The sequence below is a fragment of the Salvia splendens genome, chromosome 21, assembly GCF_004379255.2.
Source record: "Salvia splendens isolate huo1 chromosome 21, SspV2, whole genome shotgun sequence".
Classification (NCBI taxonomy): domain Eukaryota; kingdom Viridiplantae; phylum Streptophyta; class Magnoliopsida; order Lamiales; family Lamiaceae; genus Salvia; species Salvia splendens.
In genome coordinates, this window is record NC_056052.1 from 12,021,125 (window position 1) to 12,043,232 (window position 22,108).

The 22,108-nt window shown below is 45.0% G+C and overlaps 2 long non-coding RNA genes across 2 annotated transcripts; both read left to right on the forward strand.

The window, feature by feature from the left end:
• Positions 1 to 2,654: 2,654 nt before the first annotated feature.
• On the forward strand, positions 2,655 to 3,213 carry LOC121783767. The gene is made up of 3 exons (XR_006046643.1): positions 2,655 to 2,805; positions 2,878 to 3,037; positions 3,112 to 3,213. It is a non-coding gene; the product is annotated as an uncharacterized LOC121783767 (long non-coding RNA).
• Positions 3,214 to 3,302: 89 nt separating this feature from the next.
• LOC121783766 lies at positions 3,303 to 4,300 on the forward strand. The gene is made up of 4 exons (XR_006046642.1): positions 3,303 to 3,435; positions 3,510 to 3,659; positions 3,733 to 3,864; positions 3,954 to 4,300. It is a non-coding gene; the product is annotated as an uncharacterized LOC121783766 (long non-coding RNA).
• Positions 4,301 to 22,108: the final 17,808 nt, after the last annotated feature.

Here is a 22,108-nt window from a genome sequence, read left to right on the forward strand (position 1 = left end):
CCCATACATGAGGGGCGTGTTAAAATTCCCACACCTGAGTTCATAATTCTTGTCTCACATCGACATGGTAACGATCCTAGCTCACCTACATAAGTGGCCCATTTCTAATAGCAAGCGACACCATAACCACCTCTGAAAGAATCACTAATGGAGAAACACTCGTTTCTGCAAACGGAGTGTTCGAGCTCGGATTCTTCAACCTCAACAATTCCACCAATCGCTACGTTGGAATCTGGTACAGCAAAATAATCGTTCCCACATATGTGTGGGTCGCAAACAGAGAATCTCCGCTCACAGACAGATTTGGCGTGTTAACGGTGACGGCGCCCGGCGTCCTTGCTATTCTTAACAGAACTAACGGCACTGTCTGGTCGTCGGCATTTACGACTCCAGCCCCAAATCCAATCGCGCAATTGCTCGACTCCGGGAATCTCATCGTCAAAGATGCAAACGATGATAGATTTACATGCAGTGACGGAACCACACAGTGCCAAGCCCCCGCGCCAGCGGGGGCTTACCCGGCACCAGACCTCAAATCACCCTTATACCGCCGTGCTCCGACCGATTTCCGCCCCGGCGCCGCGGAGCGAGCCCTGACTCCGACTCTAGCCTGTAAATCCTAAAATTGAAATTGGGGATTGGGGAAGAAGAAGAAGAAGAAGAAGAAAACGTGGGTTATTACCTTTTGGGCTACTTATTTTACCTTTTGGGATACTTTTTTATTTTGGGCCACTTTTTCTTTTGGACTTTTAACTTAGTTTAGTTATAATATCAGCCCTAGCCCAAGCCCAAGCCCTTACTCAATTAGTCAATTGAAGATGGTTCTAATCCTGGTTCTAATCCTGATAATAGAGGCATATCAAAAACATTGTCCATGAGGATGGTGAGCTATGACTTTGTTTTTATTTTACACTTGATGATAGAGTTGCTTGGGACAACTAATGATTTGTCAACAATTCTACAACTTGGGATCAAAATATCGTTCAAGCTACATCTTTGATTGATACAACCAAAAGGACTTTGCGAGATTTGAGAGAGAATGGGTGGAATGAATTCTTGGGACAAGTCGAAGAGTTTTGTGTGGCTAACTCCATTGACGTCATTAGTATGAATGATGCCATCAATCATCGTGTGCGTATGAAGCGGGATGGGCGCGTTACTAATTATCATCATTACAAAGTGGAGATTTACTGTCAAGTAGGCTTCACATTTTATTTCTCAATTATGATTGCAATTAATTATCATTTATAATTAAATACTTAAGTTTAAATTTTTTTATTATTATGTTCTTGATTTACTTACTCAAGAGATAGAGAATCGTTTTCCGGAAATAAACACAGAATTGCTTACTTGCATGAATTGCCTTAGTCCAAAAAACTCATTTGCTAGCTTCAATGTAGACAAGTTGGTTCGTCTTGCAGAACTTTATCCGGCTGACTTCTCATCTATTGAATGCATGTCTCTTCCATATCAACTTAAAACTTATATCAATGATATAGTTGATAAAGTTGAGTTCTCCAACATTGAAGATTTGGGAAATTTAGCAAAGATTTTGGTTTCTACCTCAAGAGATAAAGCTTTCCCATTGGTGTACCGTTTGATTGAGTTGACACTGATCCTCCCGGTTGCAACAGCTTCTGTCGAGAGAGTATTTTCTTCCATGAAACTTATTAAGACAGATTTGCGCAATAGAATGGGAGACGAATGGATGAATGATATCATGGTGGTATACATTGAGAGGGGAATTTTCAAAAAAATTGGAAATGAGACTATTCTACGGCGATTTCAAGACATGACGACTCGTCGAAAACAGTTATCATCTAGTGTGTCTTAAAAGTTGAACAGACATTACATGTAAAATTAAATATTTTAGTATATGTATTTTTTTTTAATTTCAGCCCCGGCTTGTTCAATTTTCTGGTTCCGTCACTGTTTACATGGCAGAGCTTCGATTACCCCTGCGACACGTTGTTGTCCAGAATGAGGCTGGGGTGGAACTATGTCACCGGCTGGCAGAGCTTCGATTACCCCCTGCGTCGAGACCTACATTTCGTCGTGGAAAAGCGAAGATGATCCGGCGAAAGGCGAGTATTCGTCACACGTGGACCCCACTGGATACCTGTAGATGTTATTGAAGAAGGGAGATATCATCCAGTACAGGATCGGGCCATGGAACGGGCTCTGGTGGAGCGGGCCCCGACACGAGCAACGACCCCACCTACTACTTGTCGCTGCAGAATTTCCCCAACGAGGTGTGGTATACGGAGGGCATCATTGGGGACTCTGTCTTATCGATGTCGAGGCTGAATCCCAACGGTGAAGGAGTGCGCTCCACGTGGAACAATCGGACAAATTCGTGGGCATCTTACACCAACTTGCCGGTGGACAACTGTGACAATTACGCGCGGTGCGGTCCGCACGGCAGCTGCAATGCGGGGACCTCTCCATCGTGCGGATGCCTCGACAGGTTCGTGCCGAGGGATCCGGAGAGCTGGGGGCGGGCGGACTGGTCGGATGGGTGCGTGAGGAGGATTGCGTTGAGCTGCGCTGGGGACAAGTTTTTGAAGTATTCTGCAATCAACTTGCCTGATACTCGCAACACTACCTACAATGTGGACAGGAGGAGCCTTGCGGAGTGCCAAGTGGATTGCTCGAGGGATTGTTCGTGTGTGGCGTATACGCAGCTGAATATCAGTGGCGACGGGAGTGGATACTTGTTCTACCATGGCGACTTGATCGATATCAGAGCTATGGCTTCGTCCGGCCAGGATCTTTATATCAGAATTGCTGCTTCTGAGCCTGGTGGTAAGTAGGAAGCTTCTGATCAACAAGATATGAGATAGATTAGTTATGATTTTTGGTTTTATTTGATTGAAGATGTGGCGAGCACGAACAGCAATGGCCGAAATAGAGGGCGAACAAGAACTATAGTTATAGCAAGTACTACGTCGGTAGTGGTGATGGTTTTTGTGTGCCTAATCTTCGTTTATGTTTTATGGCCGGAGGAGAAAGAACTATCCGAGTATGAATGATGAAGGTATGTATAATTATGTGGTTAAGTTGTGAAGATTTTGTGTGCTTGAATTTGATGATGATGTTGTGCATCTGTAGGGCAACTCATGTGAAAGAAGGGGAGCTGCCGTTCTTTAGCTTGCCTAAGGTCATGAAAGCTACTGATAATATTTCGAACAAGAACAAACTTGGTGAGGGTGGATAGGGTAAAGATACTACTATTTCTTAGCAATTTGAAGTTTATTTGTATGGCATTTCACATTTTCAAAATGGTGTGCAGGGCGTGCTGGAAGACGGGCAAGAAATTGCTGTGAAACGCTTGTCAAAGACGTCGAGCCAAGGAGTGAACGAGCTGAGAAATGAACTGATGCTGATAGACTAACGAATACATGCCTAATCATAGCCTTGACTTAATGTTATTTGGTGACACCCTTTTTCCCAACTCTAAATTTAAACTCACTTTGGCTCTCTTCTAATAGTCTATTATGTTTGGACAGACAAGGAAAAGAGTAGGCTCCTTGACTGGCAAAAGCGCTTCGATATCATCAACGGAATTGCTAAAGGGCTACTCTATCTGACTTTGGATTAGCTAGGAGCTTCGGAGGAAACCAAACAGAAGCTCAGACACGCAGAGTTATTGGAACATAGTAAGAAAATCAAGCTTAAACAAATCTGACTTTGATAAAAATAGGTATCCTAACGCGAAATACTCTGTGGCAGCGGCTACATGTCTCCGGAATATGCTATAGATGGGTTGTTTTCAGTTTTGGTGTTCTGGTGCTGGAGCTTGTTAGCGGCCACAGAAACAGAGGATTCCCTCTTAAAGACCACAATCTCAATTTTCTTGGACATGTAAGCAGTACTCTTCACTTTTTTTTCTTGTTTTTAGTGCTTGATAATCTGAAGCAACTGAAACTGTGTACAAGCTGTTGCATGCATAGGTGTGAGCTGACGTGTGTATGCAACGTAGGAGGTGATGCATGCACCTAGTCATGCTAGTAGGATACAAATGAAATAAAGAGCACGAGATATATCCGGATTGGCGTGTGGAGGAAGTGTGGTTGGCATGTGGAGGAAATGATAACCGAATGATGAGCTGGAGATAGCAGTATATAAGCATGAGGGACCACATTTCTGAAGGCTGTCAATTGAGTGATTGTCGTGGGCTAGGATCGTTGATCCGAGGCAGTGTCTGTTACTTCATTCCTCTGTTATTCCTTTTGAGTGTAATCTTTCGCTTTCATTCTGTTCTTATCAATAAAGCTCATCTTATCGCATCTGGGTTACGTTAAAATTGCTGTGTGTGTTCTATTTTGAGAGTTCACTCCACGATTGTGGCTGGGTACTTAACAAGTGGTATCTAGAGCCTTCGATTTCTGGACAATGTCACCGCATACGCGTCTGTCGGAAGCAGAGAGGGTGATGATGGAAGCGGTTGATCGTAAGGTGGAGGAGATGTTGAGTCAGGTGGTGGAGAGGCAAGCGCGGACGGACGGAAAGATTAAGGAGATTTTGCAAGCTATCTCGGCACTCAACAAAGGGAAGGCGAATGAAACGCAGGATGGGGGAGCGATTATTCCTGGGGGGTTTCAGGATAAGTTGGGAAGATCTACTCGATACGAGTTCCCTAAGTTTGACGACGACGGATTTGAGGGGTGGTTAATGCGCGCCGAGTTCTTCTTTGAGGTAGCTAAGGTGACTGATCGGGAAAGGGTGCGTGTGGCAGCTGTCCATCTGGAGGGGAAGGCGCTCCAGTGGCATCGTGGTTACATGACCTTGCAAGGACCCGCAGCTTACGACTGGAATTCCTACATAGTGGCTTTAGACGCTCGATTTGGGGTGCAAGCATATGATGATCCCTTGGCGGAGCTCCGGAACCTACGACAAACGGGCACATTGCAGGCTTATATGGATGCCTTCGACGAAATCTGTCCGCGGACGGGAATACGCGAGGATCAAGCTTTAAGTCTGTTCCTTTCTGGCTTAGTGGCAGAGCTTGAGATGCCGGTCCGTATGTTTAAACCGAAAGGACTTGCTGAAGCCTATTCTCTGGCTAAATTGCAGGACATTACAGTGAAGGCATTAGGCGGGAGGTCGAAGGGAGTGGTGAGTGCAGGTACTAACTCGAGCAACCAATTCTCGAACACACGATCTTTGGCGGTAACAGCAACAACGTTTAAGCCCAGTGGGGGAATGGCAGCTGGGGGCAGTAAGGAGGTGGCACGATTTGGGAATACTCGCCTGGGCCCAAAACTCTCGAATCAAGAAATGGATGAAAAAAGGGCAAGGGGGCAATGTTTTTGGTGCACGGAGAAATACACGCCCACTCATAATTGTGCAAAGAGGAAGGGGTACTCAGTCCATAGGATCGAGGAGGTCGGGGAGGACGTGGTAGGGGAAGTGGTAGATCAACTCACGGCTGAGGAAGAGGCGAGTGGTGAAGCGTTGCAGCTCTCGCTGCATGCTCTGTGTGGAAGAAATGGTCCACAAATTATGAGGATCAAGGGATTGTGCCAGAGGAGATCACTTCGTGTGTTGATAGACACCGGAAGCACTCACAATTTCCTCAATGAGCAGCTGGCTGAGAGATTGAAGTGTAAGCTTGCGCCGGTAACGCCGCGGAACGTGGAGATTGTGAATGGGCAGTTACTACAATGTACCCAAAAGTGTGTGGGTTTCACGTGGGAAATGCAGGGGGTCACATTTGAGGCTGAAGTTTATCTCATCCGGTTGGAGTCGTATGATTTGATATTGCGGGGCCAATGGCTTTCTACACTCGGGTACGTCGGTTGGGATTTTAGTAACCTCAGTATGGTGTTTGAGCTGCGGGGTGAGAGAGTGAAGTTACAAGGAGAAAATTGGCAGATAAAACCAGAGCAGCTCCACTGTCTGCATATCTTGAACCCACAAGAAGGAGATGACAATGTGGGAAAATTGAGTTTGTTAATGCCCACTGTGGAAACTGAGAATTGGTCTTGCTATGGTGCTAAGGCAGAGGAGAAATGGCTGGAGTTGGATGTTCTTGTCGAGTCTCATGTTGCGCTTTTCGAGGAACCAAAAGGACTGCCACCTTTTAGGGAATGGGATCACCAGATTGTGCTTAAAGAGGGAGCTGAGGCTGTCAACATTCGCCCTTATAAGTATGCAGCACAACAGAAAGACGTCATAGATACTATGATTGAGGACATGCTGAAGAGTGGGGTCATAAGGCCTAGCACGAGCCCCTTTGCTAGCCCGGTCTTGCTCGTCAAGAAGAAGGATGCTTCGTGGAGAATGTGCGTCGATTATAGGGGTTTAAATGCGATCACGGTTAAGGATAAGTATCTTATACCTATCATTGAAGAGCTTTTGGATGAATTGGGAGCAGCTCACTGGTTCACTAAAATTGATCTCCGTTCCGGCTATTGGCAAGTGCGGATGGCCCCCGAGGATGTGTTCAAGACGGCTTTCAAGACACATGCCGGCCACTACGAATTTTTAGTTATGCCCTTCGGCCTAACCAACGCACCGGCCACGTTTCAAAATTTGATGAACTCGGTGTTTAAGGAATACTTGAGGAAATTTGTGTTGGTCTTCTTTGATGACATTCTAGTCTATAGATCAACCAAGGAGGATCATGTTCGGCATATGGCAGCTGTGTTGGGATTAATGAAGAAGCACAACCTCTTTGCAAAGCAATCCAAGTGCAGCTTTGGTTGTGAATCTGTGGAATACCTCGGGCATGTTATCTCCAAGGATGGAGTGGCAACCGATGAAGGGATGATCGATGCAGTGAGAGATTGGCCCAGGCCAAAAATAGTTAAACAAGTTAGGAGTTTTCTGGGGCTAACGGGTTATTACCGACGTTTTATGCAGGGGTATGGAGCAATGGCGAAGCCACTGATTGATCTCACCAAAAACGCCACTTTTGTATGGACTCATAAGGCTCAGGAAGCCTTCGAGCGGCTGAAGCTTGCCCTGACTTCACTCGAGACTTCACGGTGGAAACGGATGCTTCAGGTGTCGGCATTGGGGCTATACTGATGCAAGAAGGGCACCCCATTGCTTATATTAGTAAGGTTTTGTCCCCAAAATATCAGGCCCTTTCGGTCTATGAGAAGGAGTTACTCGCTATTCTCTTAGCCGTCAAGAAATGGTACCACTATCTCCAATGCAAAAAGTTCATAATTCTCACTGACCATCAAAGTTTGAAGTATTTGGTAGAGCAACGATTGACGACCCCTACGCAGCAAGCATGGATGGCCAAGTTGATGCAATTTGATTATGAGATAAGGTACAAGAAGGGAGTGGAAAATTCGGCAGCCGACGCACTCTCACGGGTACCGGAGATCACCCTTCATACTCTGACCTCATATATTATTCCGATTGAGCTTATTGGTAAAATCAAGGAGTCTTGGGTGGCTGACCCTCAAATCCAACGGATCATTCAGAGTAAGGAGCATAGAGCTGATTCTCATCCGAAATATTCTTGGTGAAATGATGAATTGAGAAAACAGGGGAGACTGGTAGTAGGTAATGACTTGGAGCTTAAGGCTCAAATTCTATCTTTGTTTCATGAGTCAGCTTTGGCAGGACACTCAGGGGCGTTAGCAACTTATAAGCGGCTGTCTACTCTCTTATATTTGCCGAAAATGCTGAGGGAAGTGAGGGAGTTCGTACGGGTTTGTGTGACTTGCCAGAGGTTCAAAGCAGGCAACTCAGCTTCCGCGGGGTTACTGCAGCCGTTGCCGCTGCCGACGACGCTCTTCACGGACATTACAATGGACTTTATAGAGGCTCTTCCGACATCACAAGGGAAGAACACTATCTTAGTTGTGGTGGATCGTTTGAGCAAGTTCGCTCATTTTATGGCTTTGTCTCACCCGTTTACAGCCAAGGCGGTGGCAGAGGTGTTCCTTAACTCCGTGTTCAAGCTTCATGGGTTACTAGACAGAATAGGGAGTGATCGAGGCTCTGTTTTTATGAGCGCCTTTTGGAAGGATCTGTTTGCTTTCTTGGGCGTCGAATTGCAATACTCCACGGCGTACCATCCCGAAACTGATGGACAATCTGAGGTGGTTAAGAGGTGTCTGCAGTGCTATTTGCGATGCTCGGTGGGCGAGAAACCGAACACATGGGCTCAATGGCTTGGGTTGGCGGAGCATTGGTATAATACGACTTATCATACAAGTATCAAAATGACCCCTTTCGAGGCCCTCTACGGTTATCCTCCTCCCTTGCATGTGCCTTACTTACCCGGGGATTCTAAGGTGGAGGCGGTGGACATAACTCTCTGAGATCGCGAAACCATGATTCTTGTGCTCAAACGAAATCTGCAGAAGGCTGCTGATAGGATGTCGAGACAAGCTAATAACCACCGGGTTGATCGGGAGTTCGCAATCGGTGATTGGGTGTGGTTAAAATTGCAGGACTACCGGCAAAATTTGATCCGAGGAAAGCACCATAAGTTTGAGCCTAAGTTCTTCGGGCCTTATCAAGTTGTGGATAGGATGGCCGAGGTTGCGTATAAGCTGAATCTACCGCAATCCGCAACCATTCATGATGTGTTCCATGTTTCCTTGTTGAAGGCGGCACTCCCACCAGTCGGCCCTATTCCAGACTTGCCTCCCATATCACATATTAGTGATGATGTGCCCCAGGCGATCTTGGATAGGAAGATGGTCAAGCGACACAACGCTGCAGCAACTCAGTGGCTGATACATTGGTCAGGTCGGTCACCGGCGGATGCTTCTTGGGAGTTCGCGGATGTGATCAAGGAGAGGTTCCCTTGGTTCCTTGAGGACAAGGAACCTTAAGAGGGAGGTATTGTTGCATGCATAGGTGTGAGCTGACGTGTGTATGCAACGTAGGAGGTGATGCATGCACCTAGTCATGCTAGTAGAATACAAATGAAATAAAGAGCACGAGATATATCCGGATTGGCGTGTGGAGAAAGTGTGGTTGGCATGTGGAGGAAATGATAACCGAATGATGAGCTGGAGATAGCAGTATATAAGCATGAGGGGCCACATTTCTGAAGGCTGTCAATTGAGTGATTGTCGAGGGCTAGGATCGTTGATCCGAGGCAGTGTCTGTTACTTCATTCCTCTGTTATTCTTTTTGAGTGTAATTGATAAGGTTCCTTGTGAGGGAAACCTTCCATGTGCCCAAGAAATACCCAAAGCGGTGTTTGATTTCAATTTTTTTGTGTTTTCAAAGATAAAGTAAAGATAAGTTGAGCTAGCCACAAAAACTAAACTCAAAATGGTTTTGGATGGAGAGAAAGAAGGTGAGAAGAAAGTGTAAAGAATGAGGAATCCTCTTTGAGGACCTATGACCTCCCACAAAAAGATGTGGGCAACCCTAGGCTACTTTCACCCAAAGCAAATACTCCATTGGCTCCACATTAATGACTACACAACCATAAATGCATACCTATACTTGATTTAGCAAAATGAACATAAAACAAGCAACCTACAATGTAGGAATTTGGATAGAAATCTCACATGGGAGATGCTCTCAAAGGAGTCTTCATAATAACATTCATCAAAGTCTGCCCTTAAAGTCTTACAAAAAGGATATTTATAGTTAGGGTTGGAAACCCAAGAAAAGGGCTAAAAAACAAGGAAAAACGGATGTAAAAGTTGAATCGCCCGGCCGGGCGTTTTGGGAAAGTGAAATCGCCCGGTCGGGCGAACTTTCTGGATTCGGCGCTGCTTCTTCAAATGCCCGGTCGGGCGTTCTGGGATGGTGAAATCGCCCGGTCGGGCGAACTTTCTGGACTGTGGACGATGCTCAGCGCACAAACGCCCGGTCGGGCGTTTTGGAGGTGTGGATTCGCCCGACCGGGCATTCCATCTGCCTCCTCCATTCCCCTCCTAATGAAGTTTGAAACGCCTTCCCGAAGCATTTGTCTCATTGATCTCGTGACGGGCCTTCCGGGCAGCTTAAGGGGAGTCGTGGTCGGGTCAGCCCGGGCCTTGGACTTCCCGTTTGTATCATCATCTCCCTCTTGAGAAGGATTTGTCCTCAAATCTGGGTCGTCCCCTACAAAATCAAACGGGCTCAAGTCAGCCACATTAAAAGTACAACTCATGTTATACTCACCAGGAAGATCAATGATGTAGGCATTGTCGTTCACACGCTCTAGGACCATAAATGGGCCATCCCCTCGCGGGGCAAGCTTGGATCTTGCTTTGTCGGGAAAACGTATTTTCCGAAAGTGTACCCACACCCAATCTCCGGGGTTGAACAACATTTTCTTTCGCCCTTTGTTCACCCTTTGAGCTACTTGTTCCCCCATCTTGCGGATGCGTTCTTGCACTCGAGTGTGCATGTCTTGTACAAACTTGGCCTTCTTCATCCCACCTACATCAACCATATAAGACAAAGGCAAATCGGCCGTGGACAAGTCCAACGGGGTGAGTGGATTGAAACCATAGACAACCTCAAAAGGGGATTGTTGGGTGGTGGAATGTATGGTCCTATTATAAGCAAATTCGGCTATAGGCAAACATTCTTCCCAAGAAGTTTTATTTTCAAAAACCAAGGCACGGAGAAGAGTTCCCAATGAGCGGTTTACAACTTCCGTTTGACCATCCGTTTGGGGATGTGCGGTGGTAGAGAAAAGAAGTTTGGTGCCCATCCTACCCCAAAGCGTTTTCCAAAAGAAACTCAAAAATTTGACGTCTCTATCACTTACAATAGTTTTCGGGACCCCATGGATTCTTACAACCTCCTTGAAAAATAAACTAGCAATGAATTTGGCATCACTTGTCTTCCGACATGGAATGAAGTGAGCCATTTTGGAAAACCGATCCACCACCACAAAGATGCTATCATTTTTCCGAGGAGACATTGGGAGACCTAGAACAAAGTCCATGGACAAGTCTACCCAAGGATGTGTAGGAGTAGGCAAAGGGGTGTAAAGACCATAATTGTTAGATTTAGACTTGGCTTGCCTACACTCTAAGCAACTACTACGAAACTTTTCAACATGCTTCTTCATGCAAGGCCAAAAGAAATGCTCACTTAGTATGTCAAAAGTTTTAAGCAACCCAAAATGACCCATTAGGCCCCCTAGGTGAGCCTCCTTAATCAACAAGTTTCTCAAAGAGCATGAAGGTATGCACAACCTATTCTCTCTAAAAAGATAGCCATCCAACTTATAGTATTTATCAAAAGCACCTTTTTCACAAGCTCCGTAAATAGAAGAAAAGTCATGATCATGCTCATAAAGGTCTTTAATAAACTCAAATCCAACATATTTGGAGGCACACATAGTAAGCACACGCTTTCTCAAACACACGGTATCACTCACAAGTAAAGTGCCATCATGCAAGGTCTCAAAAGGCTTCCTAGAAAGAGCATCGGCAACCACATTGTCCTTTCCCTTCTTGTACCTAATGACATAGGGAAAAGTCTCTAGGAAAACACTCCATTTAGCATGCCTTTTATCAAGTTTATGTTGACCTCCTAAGAACTTAATAGACTCATGATCCGTGTGTATCACAAACTCCTTGTGCATCAAGTAGTGTTGCCAATTCTCAAGGCAACGGACTATAGCATACAACTCCTTGTCGTATGTGGGGTAGTTCAATTGGGCTTGATTTAGTTTTTCCGAGAAGTAAGCTATGGGCTTACCCTCTTGCATGAGAACTCCCCCGATCCCCACACCACTTGCATCACACTCAAGTTCAAAAGTTTTATCAAAATTAGGGAGTGCTAGTAAGGGAGCATGCGTGAGGTCATTTTTCAAAATACTAAACGCTCTCTCTTGCTCCTCCCCCCACTTAAACTCAACATTTTTTTTGACAAGGTGGTTCAAGGGTGAAGCTTTTGTGAAAAATCCCTAACAAACCTCCTATAGAAGCTAGCAAGGCCATGAAAGGACCTAACCTCACTCACATTCCTAGGTGTTGGCCATTCCCTAATGGCTTTCACCTTTTCCTCATCTACCCGCACTCCTTCCTTTCCCACAACAAAACCAAGAAACACAACTTCCTCAACACAAAAAGTGCATTTAGGCAACTTGGCATATAAAGTATGCATTCTCAACACTTCAAGCACATTCCTAAGATGACTAGCATGCTCTTCAACACTACGACTATAAATCAAGATATCATCAAAATATACCACCACAAATTTCCCAATAAAAGGACGAAGTACATGATTCATCAAACGCATGAATGTAGAAGGGGCATTAGTTAAACCAAAAGGCATCACAAGCCATTCATATAAGCCAAATTTGGTTTTGAAAGCGGTTTTCCATTCATCTCCCTCTTTCATGCGAATTTGGTGATATCCACTAGCCAAATCAATTTTAGAGAAACATATAGAGCCACAAAGATCCTCTAACATGTCGTCTAACCTAGGTATAGGGTGTCTATATTTGATGGTGATTTTGTTAATTGCCCTACAATCTACACACATCCTCCAACTTCCGTCCTTCTTAGGTACAAGAATGACGGGTACGGCACAAGGAGATAGAGATTCACGAATTAGACCTTTGGCAAGGAGTTCCTCGACTTGCCTTTGTAGCTCTTGTGTCTCCTTGGGGTTCGCCTTGTATGCGGCCCGGTTTGGGAGTGATGATCCCGGCAAAAGGTCAATTTGATGCTCGATCCCCCTCATGGGAGGGAGTTCACTCGGGAGTTCTTCCGGGAATACATCTTCAAATTCCTGCAACACACTTTGGACAATCAAAGGATACGGGTCAAGGTTAGTAGCTAAGCACAAATCCTTACGGACCACGAGGAGAACGGAGAGGTGATTGTTTAGTGCCCACCCAAGGTCGGTTTTACTAGCTATCAAACATTCCTTTCCCCCTCTTGTTTGTGGGTGCTCTCCTTTGGGCGCTTTTATTTTTCTCTCACCACCCCCACTCTCACTTGGCTTTTTTAGCTCACATTCTTCTACTAGCCTTTTTTCCCTATCTCTCTCTCTTTCCTTTTGTAGATGTTGGCTAGCCTCAAACACGGCACTAGGTAGCAATGGCTTCAAACGAACCTTCAACCCGTTGAGGATGTAGAAATACTCATTCGTGAAGCCATTTTTGTAGGCCCTTCTATCAAACTCCCATGGCCTCCCTAGCAAAACATGACATGCCGTCATAGGAATGATATCACATAGGATTTCTTCCTCAACTTCTCCAATCTTCAATGGAACTTTGCATTGAGCCTTCACCCTCAACTCTCCGGAGTCCCCTAACCATTGCAATTTGTAGGGGTTTGGGTGTTTAAGTACCTTCAATCCCAACTTGGCCACCAACCGGTCACACACCACATTTGTACAACTCCCTCCATCTATGATGACCAAGCACGTCTTGGACTTCACCTTACACTTCATATGAAAGATGTTGCACCTTTGCTCCTTATGCTCATCAAGGTTGGGTTGTACATTGAGCATTCGGAGTACAACCATAGCCCTTAAGGGTGTATCTTCTTCTTCGCCACTAGAAAAAGCTATGTCGGTGTCCGGGCTCACTTCTTTAGTGCCCACACCCTCCCCATCTCCTTCATCTTCCTCACTATACACGCTACCATCTTGCCCGATAACCATTACCCGTTGGTTTGGGCACTCGCGTGCATAATGGCCATACCCCTTGCACTTGAAACATTGAACCTTCTTGTCTTCCATAGGGGCTATAGCTTTAATAGGTTGAGTACCCGGTAAAGCCTTCGCGATCGGCCTCCCTTGCGTGTTTGGATTGGCCATGTTTTCCACCTTCTTGCCGGGAGCACTCCACTTGCTAGTCCCCGTCCCTCCGGTTTGGCTAGACGCCCATTTAGCCCGGCTAGAAACCAACTCCTTACTTTGCCTCTCAAAAGTGTCGGCAAACCCAATCACCTCATCCAAGGAAATTCCCCTCAATGCCTCCACTTGCACCTTGTGCTTCAAGTTGATGTTAAGGCCATGGATAAATCGATCTTGAGTCGCCTCTTCTCGCTCCTCCACCCCTACCTTGCTCATCAATGATAGGAGTTCATAGTAGTACTCCATTACGCTCTTCGTCCCTTGCTTCAAATCTTGAAACTCCCCTCGAAGTCGGAGGAAATAGGACTTTGGTACAAAGGTAGTCCTCATGAGCTCACACAACTCCGCCCACGAACCCACTTCCCCTCCCCTAACCATCCTTCTCCTCCTCATCGTATCATTCCACCATGTATCCGCATTGCCACGAAACTCGGCTATTGCCACCTTCACCTTATCACCTTCCGAAAAGTTATGGAGTGAGAAAATTTTGCTCATTTGTGACTCCCATTCCAAGTAGGCCTCGGGATCAAACTTGCCGTGGAACTCGGGAAATGTGTGCTTGATAGACTTGGTGGGATCATCATACCGCGGCTCCATCTCCTCCTCATAGTTTCTATATCTTCCATGCCTACCATTCCACCCATGGTGCCCCATGTTTCCATTCCCTCTTCCGCCCATCATGTTCCCGAACCTACCATTCCTATTCCCATTCCGTCCTCCTCCTTGTCCCCCACGCCCCCCATGATCGTACCAACCATATGGCTCTTCCTTTCCATTACTCCCCTCGGAGGCATCATGATGTGTGTGATTGCTCCTAGGGGTGTTTGACCTTGATAGTCGCACGGCCTTCAAAGCGTTGAGCTCGTCGTGGAGAAAAGTTTGGTTTTCATGGATGGATGCTTGGTTCACCTTGAGTTCCTTCAAATCCCCGAACATAGCATCTTGAGTGACATGCATTGTGGTTTGGCCTTCTTTTAGATCCCTCAAATCCGTCATAATTTTTTCCATCAAGTTTTTCAACTCATCCCCCGCCACACTAAGACTCGTGCTCGCACCCGGTTGCGGATCCCCCATCGTGGTGGATCTAGTACGAGGTGGCATTCACAATGGTACCTACAATAAGAAATAAAAATAAACTAGGATCTAGTCCTAAGGGTTAGTAAAATCCACACTCACACACACAAGAAGGGGAGATTTTAGTAAGAACTCACTACCCAATTGGTAATCCCACCCCCAATTCACTCACCAATGTCACTCGGAAAAGGGCTTAGAATATAGTGAGGGCTAGGTTCACTCACTCTCAATATCCAACTTCCAAAATGCAAGTGCTAAGACAAATCAATCAAGGTATACACATAGGCAATATAACCAAGCAAGTAAAGCCAATAAAGCATGTGAAAGTAAGGTTCAATGCCTAAGGAAGCTAACAAACAAACTTAGTTGAGCTGAAAATTTATGTAACTCTTGGCTGATCTTTAGGATTTTTTTTTGATATGGCTACCCAACCCCAAAATTGATGAAACTTAGTAGATAACAAGATTAAAGGGTTTAGAATGAGGGAAAAATATCCCCAATATAGCAGGTTATCAAGAGGACCCTCGATTTTACGTTTTCCCCAAATCTGTCAAACTAGGGCACAAAACAGGGCAGCAACTTCACACATTAATTGGACCTATCAAACGATGGAATTTTTGGCTGAGATTTTTCAGGAAAATAGTTCATATCTCAAGGTTCATGCACACCAAAAATCAGCTCAATCCTACAATAATTGACCAATAAACAAGCAAAGGATAAAACAAAAGAAATAAGGAAAAACAAGGAAAATGAAATTTCATAGAGGTTTAAAATCAAACACTTGGTAGGCACCTAGGCTCTAGATACCAAATGATAAGGTTCCTTGTGAGGGAAACCTTCCATGTGCCCAAGAAATACCCAAAGCGGTGTTTGATTTCAATTTTTTTGTGTTTTCAAAGATAAAGTAAAGATAAGTTGAGCTAGCCACAAAAACTAAACTCAAAATGGTTTTGGATGGAGAGAAAGAAGGTGAGAAGAAAGTGTAAAGAATGAGGAATCCTCTTTGAGGACCTATGACCTCCCACAAAAAGATGTGGGCAACCCTAGGCTACTTTCACCCAAAGCAAATACTCCATTGGCTCCACATTAATGACTACACAACCATAAATGCATACCTATACTTGATTTAGCAAAATGAACATAAAACAAGCAACCTACAATGTAGGAATTTGGATAGAAATCTCACATGGGAGATGCTCTCAAAGGAGTCTTCATAATAACATTCATCAAAGTCTGCCCTTAAAGTCTTACAAAAAGGATATTTATAGTTAGGGTTGGAAACCCAAGAAAAGGGCTAAAAAACAAGGAAAAACGGATGTAAAAGTTGAATCGCCCGGCCGGGCGTTTTGGGAAAGTGAAATCGCCCGGTCGGGCGAACTTTCTGGATTCGGCACTGCTTCTTCAAACGCCCGGTCGGGCGTTCTGGGATGGTGAAATCGCCCGGTCGGGCGAACTTTCTGGACTGTGGACGATGCTCAGCGCACAAACGCCCGGTCGGGCGTTTTGGAGGTGTGGATTCGCCCGACCGGGCATTCCATCTGCCTCCTCCATTCCCCTCCTAATGAAGTTTGAAACGCCTTCCCGAAGCATTTGTCTCATTGATCTCGTGACGGGCCTTCCGGGCAGCTTAAGGGGAGTCGTGGTCGGGTCAGCCCGGGCCTTGGACTTCCCGTTTGTATCAGTAATCTTTCGCTTTCATTCTGTTCTTATCAATAAAGCTCATCTTATCGCATCTGGGTTACGTTAAAATTGCTGTGTGTGTTCTATTTTGAGAGTTCACTCCACGATTGTGGCTGGGTACTTAACACAGGCGTGGAGTCTTTACAAGGAAGATAGTTTGAGAAAACTAGTCGATCCTTGTCTGGATGAGGCTTTCGACTTGGGACAAGTGGAACGTGCAATCCAGGTGGGGCTGCTGTGCGTGCAGAACAGCCCAGACGACAGGCCAAACATGTCGTCTGTGGTGTTCATGCTGGGGAATGAAGTGGTGCTTCCACAGGCGAAGCAGCCAGGTTTCTTCACGGAGAGGGACATTTCTATTGATGACAGCTCCAACAGCTCTAATCCGACAGCTTCGCATAATCAAATTACAATCACTTGGACACACAAGGCAGATAGGAGTCAAAACTGTTTTTGTACATTGTGTTAATTATTTGGTGGTCTGTAACTAAGAAAGAGAGAGAGATAAAAAAATATATATACAGCCATTTATTTGAATTTTTCATGCTAGGATGTTCCTGAGATGTTCCAAACAAACAAAGTTTGAAGAATGATGAACATTCAGTTTCTGTTTTCTATAATAAAGTATTGATTGGCATATGAATATAACATAATTTTGATTTCATTATGACATGTGTGTGGTTTCTCAATTTGTGGGTGGCTCAAGTAGTTAATTAGTTCAATTTCGTAACTCAATTCGTGAGTGCATTTCGCAACGAAAAAGGATAAAAGCCATGCTTTGAGGAGAAGAAAGAAGGTTTGTAGATTACTGAATGATGACGATTATAAGGTGAATCAATAATACGAGAATCTCCAGCTGCGTGTGTGGTCCCTCTTGCGAGCACTAGCAGGATCCTCCTCCACTTCGACAGCGTTGGTTGCTTCTATCATCTTTGTAGCTGATGCACTCTTGTCTCTTTTGTCACGCAGCGCATTGGATTTTGATTTTTCTTCTTTTTCTAATAATATATGGTGACTTTTGGTGTAATTTGGCCTATAAATTTAAGCATCTATGATCCGCTGCAGAGTAGAGGAGAACAAGGTGCTTTCATCATTAAATGACACAATCTGAATCGGTTGAATTAGTTTAGATTATCTGAAATGGAAGTCCTTTGTTAGTCAAGCCAGTTATTTGATTGCACCAAGGAATCTTCTGTCTTATCTCTTACAGAGGAAATAGATGAATACATTGTCTGCCAAGTGGAGCTGATTGCATACACACAGATGTTTGATTCATGGGGTGCCCTATTACCACCTCATATGTGATCTAAGAGTGTCCACTATGGGACGCCCGCGGCTATAGCCGCGGGTTGGGGCGGTAGGCGGGCGCATTATAGTGGCAGAGTTGTCCGCCCGGCGGGCGGACACCATTTCGGGGGCGGTATGCGGCGGACGCGCGTTCGCCGACTCCGGGGCGAGGACGCGGCTATGGGGGGTGGACGCGGCTATAGGCGCGGCGCCTATAGTGGCGGCGCCAACCGCCGCGGCTATGCCGATTTTCAATTTTTTTTTTTACATTTCAATTCCCCTATAAATACATCCCACTCCATTCATTATTTTCACACCATTCCAACACAACATCTATACAAATTTCTCTCACTACAATTTGGGGTCGGAAATGAACAATTTGTGGAGAGACAGCTGGAATGCTCTGATTCAACAGGTGCAACACCAGGCCGCCCAGGAGGTAGCGGCCCGTTTGGCGGAGGAGGCGGAGGATGCGGAGGATCCGATCCCTCGCACCATTACTCATCGGCGGACAATCCCACGAGACCACGTCGGTGCTCACCAACGTCTAATGGATGATTACTTCGTGGATAACTCCCGTTATCCACCCGAGATATTCCGCAGTAGATTCAGGATGTCGCAGCGGCTGTTCAACTATATAGCGACGAATTTGGCGGAGCGTTACCGGTGCTTCACCCTCCGGCGTGATGCGGCTGGCCGGATCGGGCTGTCCACACAACAGAAGTGCACCGCTGCAATCCGACAGCTTGCCTACGCCGGACCAGCGGACATGTTCGATGAATACCTACGGATGGGTGAGACGACTGGCCTCACGGTGCTTACGCAGTTCTGTAAGGGGATCCGTGAAATTTTCGGTGGGGAGTTTCTACGGAAGCCCAACCCGGATGAGTGTCAGCGACTACTGGATATGCACGGGTCGGTGCACGGCTTCCCAGGAATCTTAAGAAGCATCGATTGCATGCATTGGGAGTGGAGGAACTGCCCCGTGGCATGGAAAGGCCAGTTCACTACTGGATTCAAAAGCAAACATCCAACGATGATACTGGAAGCCGTTGCGGACTACCGTCTGAAGATCTGGCATGCGTATTTCGGCGTGGCAGGTTCAAACAACGACATCAATGTTCTTCAGTCGTCGCCGCTCTTCAACGAGGAGTGCGGGGGGAGGGGCCAGAAATCAGCTTTGTAGCCAACGGTACGCAGTACAGTAGGGGCTACTATTTGGCAGATGGAATATATCCGCGGTGGCCCGTATTCGTGAAGACTGTCCGCCAACCGGTAGGACCGATGAAACAATATTTTGCGCGCAAACAAAAGAGTGCTAGAAAGGACGTTGAGCGGGCTTTTGGTGTCCTCCAATCGCGGTGGGCTATTATACGGTGTCCGGCACGAGTTTGGCACGAAGATGATGTCGCGAATATTATGTTAGCCTGTATCATATTGCATAATATGATAATAGAAGATGAAGGATTTGCGGCAGAGCGATGGGCGCCGGAAGAGGGCGCAAGTACAAGTCACGGTGTCGCCTCCGCGCCGATCCAGATGGGCGTACCACGGAGCAATGAATATTTGATCCAACGCTTCGCTGATATGCGCAGGACCACATCACATAACACACTGCAGGCCGATTTGATTGAAGAAGTGTGGGCACGTAGGGGAGGTGGTGGCGTTGTGTAAACTTGGTAGTGATTTGTACTAGATTCAATGTAGTGTGTGATTTTAATTTTAATTTTAATATAGTAGGTAATTCTAATTTTAATTTTAATTTGTATTTTATTTTTATTTTAAATTCGTATAGTCGGCTTCTTCTAATTACGTATAGCCCGATAAATATGTTCATAATTACTTGAAACATTATAAAATGAAAGTTGATTATAAAATTTGGGGGCTATTGGAGGTGTCCACCATAGTGGCGGACACAAAATTTTGGGGCTATGGACAACAAAATTGGGGCTATGGACAAAAACTGGGGCGGGGCTATTGGGCGTGTCCGCCTTATAGTGGACACCCTAAGGGCATCCACAATGGGGCACCCTATAGTCTGCCCTATAAGGCGCCCTATGATCCGTCACATCAGCATTTCATCCTCCTGCACTTTCACCTGCAGTGGGATTCTCTATAGACCACCCTATTGTCCGCTCTAAGTATTTTATTTATTTGAATATTTAAAACACTATAAAAATTGAAAAAAAAACTTCATTTCATTAAAATTCAAACATTACACTACGAAATAAAAAAATTACAAATTCTCAACGGCGGTTACGGTCCAAAACTTCTTCAATCATGTCGTTCATGAGCTGAGCATGGTCTTGTTGATTGTGCATTGAGGTCTGTCTAGATAGAACATCATTGAAGCCCATCGGTAATCCTCGAAAGTGGGGCGGGGCCACCGTGTTGGAGCTAGATCCACCTTCATCATCGCCCCAATCGGTGACTCATCCACCTTCGTGTTCGACTATCATATTATGCAAGATGATGCACACATACATGACATCGATGATGACGTACTTGTACCAGAACCGCTCCGGACCCTTCTGTTAGGTTTAATATACTGAAAAGCATGTTTCGAGCGAGTTCGCACGAATAAAATCATGCTTGTGTACATAAAAACTCTACAATCCACTTTTGACCCGATTCAGTATCATTCGAGCAGTTTGCACGAATAGAATCAATATATTATTACATTGTGTTTGCTTGTGCGTTTATAAGATGTTTTATAAACATTTAAATGCATAAGAAGTAAACAAAGCCTAAGTCTTTTGCTTAGTAGACTGGTCGTGGGCTGCGCTCACTTTAAGGTACTACAGTTGGTTCTATGCAATGCTTTGCAAAAGAAAAGAAGTTTGGCTACCTATCGTGAAAGGTTGCAATGTTAGTCCGATTATTTCTAAGCCTTATTGAAATAAGATGACGTTGGTGTGGTATAGCACTGAATGGATCTAACAGCAAGACGAGTCTTTATGCTATCTACTGAAAGACGAGGTCTTGATAATTAATTTCTTAATCTACATACGTTAGCATTGAGCATATGACATTGAGTATGTACTACTTTGACTTACCAAAGGTGCGGGTTTTTCGTCACCCAACGATCCAGGTATATTGGGTAGTGGTGATCATTATCTAGCGGTGGTAGGATTGCTATTATGTTGAATCGTGCACGAGGCGAGTCTCGTTTGATAATGTCCTCAAGAGGAGCTTGAACAAGGTTTTATTATTTGGAAACTGGCCAGTTGGAGTTTTATTACTCTATGAATAATAAATAAGTGTTTCTTGCTAAGTCTACTCTTGGAATTAATAAGATGTTAATTAATTAAGTCCATAGCAGACTTTAATTAATTAATGGGCATTTATATCTTAAGCGCGGGAAAAAATTATAAATAAAATGGAAACCCGGAATACTTATAATTTCGGATTTGGATGGGGAGTTCAATATTACTTCTGTAGTGGCTGCTCTTAATATTTCAATATAAGCTTGTATTAAATTGTAGGTTCAATTTAATTAGTAAAAAGTAAATTGGGGGAGCTCATATCCAAAACCTTCCATAGATCCCTGACTGGGCCCAATATGAACTATTATAAATAGGAAAATAAAAGAGACAGAAAACACAATTTTTTGATGAGGAAAATTTCGTCCCTCTCTCTACAGTGTAGGGGACGAAAATTTCTCTCAGCTCCTCCTCCGTGAGAAAGTTATGTCTTCTTTATTCGAGTCCTAGTATTTCGATAAGATCAGCCCACCCTGATGTTGGAATACAGTTCGGGACACCAGTCAGAAGATCTGTGGTCTAGTATTGAAGATCTTCGTGGAGAAGGCGCGAGCAATCGACGATTCTTTGGAGAATCAAATCGGTAACTCTAAACCGTAGTATTCATGTTTAGGATTTACATTCTATGAGCATGAATTATTTGCGTTCTAGCATGCAATTCTATGTTAACATGTGAATAGATTAATCTCATAATCGGTCAAATAGATCCTACGTCTGATTTATTTGTTTTGGACAAGTCTTCCGTTTTGCAAGGGGCACCAAAACCCCAACACCTTCACTATTGCCCACCGCGCTTGGAGCACACCAAATGCCCGCTCCACATCCTTCTGCGCAACCTCCTACTTTTGCGCGAATAAAACTCTCTTCTCACCCATTGGGCAGCTGATCGTCTTCAAAAAACAGGCCACCTCTGGTATATTGTTAGGTTTGGTATACTGAAAAGCATGTTTCGAGCAAGTTCGCGCGAATATAATCTTGCTTGTATACGGAAAACTCTACAATCCACTTTTAACCCGATTCAGTATTATTCGAACAGTATCTCACAAATTGGATCAGTA